Genomic DNA, 5,259 nt, shown 5'->3' with positions numbered 1-5,259 from the left:
GAGTATGAAAATTTCCTTTAAGTACTTCTCTGAATACAGTTTTTCTAACAGCAATGGAACATCCATCTCTTTGAACGCAGGGCGGCTATCTCTCTGTGTCTCTCTCCATCCTTTCCCTCTCCAGCTCCTTTCATTGTCGCTCTTCTTGCAGCTGCTTTCTTGAGACTGGCCATTTTCAATTGGAGCAGGTAGTTGTGAACTCTGTCGAGGCAATATTGGCCCTGCTTCTGTGAATTCATCACTACTGAGGCTCTCATCGTGACACTTGTGTGAGTTTGGCATCCTCCTGGCTGCTATCGTGGAGGCCCTACACCCGTTGGGCATCTCACCCTGGTGGAAGGTCTGTGTGGCCTGACTGCACGCTAACCGCTTGCCCTCTCGGCTTCTCCTTGCCATCCTCTGATACCATCCCAGTGGTTCTTGCATGACAGATGCTTTGCTCATTGCAGACGCTGGAGTTCAAGCATGTCACATCCACACAGAGCTGAGGACAAAGCCCGGGGAACCCAGCACTCCAGGACCTGTAGTACTCCTTGCTGCTTCGGCCACCCCTGCTCGAAGTCCCTGGTCGTCTTCCGTGCCCCGGGGTGCACGCCACTTGTTGTATTTTATGGGTCGGTGCTGAAAGAAACGACGAGAAGACCTGATGAATGTAGCTTCAGAGGTCTCAATGAGATTAGTCTCTCTCCAAGTGAGCCGATTTTTTTCTTACAATAAGTTTTGCAATTTTATTTTTGTGTATATTGGTATGATTTTATTTAAATTTCTTGTGCAAAAGGTTCATTTTTCTTGGAAATGCAGTATTATAAGTTGAACTAAATTCAGAAATTTTAAATCTTTAAACATTTATTGCCTACTCCTTTCTACTTTGAGAATTCTAATTATATGAATAGAAGTTTCTTGTTTTTCACACAGTGAACTATTATGACTGATCTGTAATTTCTTTCTTCATTTTTTATTTTGGACATTTTTATTGTTATATTAAATTGTTTATGTTTCTAAATAATGTATTTTCAATTTGCAATGTATTAAAAAATTAAAATTAAAAGATTATATAAAAATAAATATTTTAAAAATATCAATAAACAATTACAGATTTTTACACAGATATTTAGAAATCTAACCATATACATCATTGTAGTATCACAGTTCTATGACAAGTTTTTCCTTGTCTCTTTTTACATTTATTACTTTTTTAAAATTTTATTAATTTATTAATTTATTTTTATTTTTAATCCTTACTCATAATTTTATTGATAAATAGCAATGAGACAGTTTCAAATCAAATTGGGAGGGCAGATTCTTAATTTTTTTTTTGCCAAAACTGGGGATTGAACTCAGGCCCTTGCACTTGCCAGAGAAGGACTTATTCTGCTGAGTCGTCTCCACAGCCTGGATAGTTTCAATAATTAAGACACTGCATACATTCTTCCTTGTGGTTAATTGCTGCACAAGATGCGGACATGATACTCAATTTATAAACACTAGTAGACCAAATCCCTCTATTCATTAAAAGAATGTTACGGAGTGTGTGGGAAAGCTTCCTGCTACCCTGCGTGGGCGGGACCAGTCACAACCCAGGCGCACCATGGGCCAGATACTCTCCCACCCCCTTGGAACACCCCCTACCACTCCGCAGCAACTTTCGCACCCTGCCCACAGAGTAGGAATTTCTGCCACTTTCCGGGAACCCCCAGACCCACTCATAGCCCAGGTCCGGTGAGTGTGCGGGAGAGCTTTTTGCTACCCTGCGCCGGCGGAACCAGTGCCAGGACAGGCGCAGAGTGGGACAGACCCTCTGCCACCACCTTGGGACGCCCCCACCACTCCGAAACACCTTGCCCACCCCACCCGCTGAGTAGGAATTACTACCACGTTCTGGGAACCCCCAGACCCAGGCCTAGTCCAGACCCTGTGAGTGTAAGGGAGAACTTCCTCTCCCCCCTACTCCACCTTGCCCCCTCCAGGCACAGCTCAGGCCTAGTATACAAGCCTGGGGTGTATCCCTGCAGCTGCAATCCCTGCAGAGAGTGTAGAGGATAGATCCAACCAGCTAGTCCAGGAGCAGAACATCTTGCCACAGGGGCACAACAGGTTCACCCTCAAGGGCAACAGCGGGAAGGAGCTGAGCACAGCAGCCAGACCCAATCCAAGCACAGCTGGATAAGTCCAAACATTGAAGAGCTGCACCTGAACTTCAGTACTTACAAAGGTTATAACTACAGAAAGATCTACAACAAAGGTGAGAAGACAGTGCTACACAAAATGACGAGAAGGAACAAAATGCAACCTCAGAACCCAAGCCCGCCTATAACAAGTGAAGAGAACATGAACACAGAACAAATTAGAAATCACACAGCTGAAAGCACTGAATCAAAGCCTTCTGAAATAAAGAAACAGGAGCAGAAAGGTATAGAGGACCTAAGATTTGAAATAAAAAAGAAATCCTTGGATTAATAACATCTGCACTAAAGAATCAAATTCAGAAACATATGGAGGAAACCCAGTGTCCACCCAGAACAAGTGTGGAGGACACTAGCTCGGCTCAACTGCATGGATTGATAGTGTCGATAGTAAATAAGCAACAGCAGAAAGATATAAAGGAAATCAGAGCGCAATTCTTTTCTAAAATAAAAAAAGAACTCGCAGAACTCATAGCATCTGAAGTAAAGAAGAATCTACAGAAACATAGGGAGGAAACCTAATCTGAAAAAAAAGGTGCAGTAAAAGAATTTATACCTGCTTCTATAGAAGATATTGATAAAAAAATAGAGGAGATTAGAAAAATGACGGACTCCTTGAATGAGCAATATAGGAAAACAATAGATCTCATGTAGCACAGTCAACGAGATATACAGGAAATTAAAATCTCAGTCACAAGCGTGCAAAACCGTGTAAGTGAAGGTGAAGACAGAGTTTTAGATTTTGAAGATATTGGTGCAGCTAGTGAAAAGATAAGAAAGGATCTCTTTAAAACAACGATGATGCAGGAAAGAATAATCCATCACCTGCAATATGATGCAAAGATGAACAATGTGAGAATAATAAGCATCAATGAGAAAGAAGGAGTCGATAAAAATGACATTAAAAAATATGGGTAGAAGTAATAGCAGAAAATTTCCCAAGTATGAGGAAACAATCTGACATTCAGGTACCTGAAGCATACAGAACACCAAGGAACCTCAACCCTATGAAAAACACACCGAGACATATAATAGTCAAGATCCCAGAAATTCAGCACAAGAATAATCTACTGAAAGCCACTAGAGAAAAGAAGCAGATCATGTTCAAAGCAAAACCCATCAGAATTACGGCTGACTTCTCTTCACAAACCATGCAGGGAAGAAGAGCATGGAGCAGAATACTTCAGGTCCTCTATGAAAACAAATTCCAACCCAGACTACTATACCCAGCAAAACACTCTTTCAATTTGATGGAGAAGTGAAATACTTCCATGACAAAGAACAGCTAAAGAATATTGCAATGAAAAAGCCAACCTTACACAGGCTACTGAAACATCTTCTATAGAGGGAAAATAATGATCAGAACTCCACAAATGAAATCAGAAGCAACCAACTAAATAGGGTAAGCAAATAAACCCAAGAGAAAAAGGAGTAAACGATAACAGGTAAATAACATGTCAATCATAAGCCAATACACCTCACTTCTAACAATCAATGTAAATACACTCAATTCACCAATTAAGAGAAATAGACTGGCACAATGCATTAGGAAACAAAATCCAACAATATGCTGTATACAAGAAACACATTTAACTCATACAGACATTGATAGGCTGAAAGTCAAAGGATGGAACACAATACTACATGCCCCAGCACCTCAGAAATCAGCAGGGGTAGCAATTCTATTCTCAGACAGTCTCAACTTCAAACCAACAATGATCAAGCGAAATAAAGAAGGCCACTATATACTGGTTAGGGGAAAAATTCAAGAGGAAGAGGTAACACTCATAAATATGTATGAACCAAACACGGGAGCACACAACTATATAAAGAAAATCTTAATGGACATGAAATTTCTAATATCCAATACCACAATTTTAACAGGAGACTTTAACACACCGTTATCTCCGAAAGTTAGGTCACCGAGACAAAAACTTAGCAAGGAAATAAGAGAACTGAACCAGAGTTTGAAAGAAATGGACATGGTGGACATATACAGAGTGTTCCACCCAAACACAGCTGAATACATACTTTTCTCAGCTGCACATGGTTCATTTTCTAAAACAGACCACATACTGGTCCATAAGTCATGTTTAAGTATATGCAACAAAACAAAAATTATCCAATGCACATTATCTGATCACAGTGCATTGAAATTGGAAATAAATGACAAAAGAAACCAGGAAAAATCTTTAAATACATCGAAATTAAATGACTCTCTACTCAACAACCAAGGGGTCACAGATGAAATTAAACAATATCTACAATTCAATGAAAATTCAAGCACAACTTATCGTAATTTACGGGATACGATGAAAGAAGGTATCAGAGGGAAATTCATAGCTGTGAACTCACACATTAGGAAAACAGAAAGGGAACAAATAACTACCCTAATGCTAAACCCTCAACAACAAGAAAAGGAAGAGCAAACCAAACCCAGAGCTCAAAGACGGGAGGAAATCATAAAGATAAAGCAGAAATTAATTCAATTGAGATGAAGAAAACAATTCAAAGAATTAACAAAGAAAAATGCGGGTTATTTGAAAGATTAAATAAAATTGATAAACCCCTAGCTAACCTCATCAAACAGAGGAAAGAAAAATTCAACTACAAGCAATAAGGAATGAAAAGATTGTAATTGCCACAAACGCAGTAGAAATTCACAAGATTTTCAATAGCTACTTTGATAATCTTTACTCTCACAGAATAAAAGACACAGAAGAAATGGACAGATTGCTAGAAAGGTACAAATTACCACAACCAAATCGACAAGATATAAGCACTCTCAATAGTCCAATAACAGCCAATGAAATGCGAGATGTAATTATAAACCGACTGGCAAAGAAAATTCCATGTCCGGATGGATTCACAGCTGAATTCTACAAGACACTTACAGAAGATTTAGTCCCTATACTCCTCAAACTCTTCCATGAAATGGAAAAGGAAGCATTCCTCCCAAAATGATTGCTGGAGACAAGTATTATACTAATACAAAACCGGGGAAAGATTCAAGAAAGAAAGAGAACTACAGGCCAATCTCCCTCATGAACATAGATGCCAAAATCCTCAATAAAAT

At 39.4% G+C, this 5,259-nt stretch overlaps 1 pseudogene; it reads right to left on the bottom strand.

Moving 5' to 3' along the window:
* The window catches only part of LOC101582388, a 2,473-nt pseudogene extending 2,029 nt beyond the window's left edge, over positions 1-444 (bottom strand).
* Positions 445-5,259: the final 4,815 nt, after the last annotated feature.

Source organism: Octodon degus, unplaced genomic scaffold (assembly GCF_000260255.1).
Source record: "Octodon degus isolate 3935 unplaced genomic scaffold, OctDeg1.0 scaffold00018, whole genome shotgun sequence".
NCBI lineage: Eukaryota > Metazoa > Chordata > Mammalia > Rodentia > Octodontidae > Octodon > Octodon degus.
Note: the sequence above shows the minus strand (reverse complement) of the source record. Positions and strands in the feature narration are given on the sequence as shown.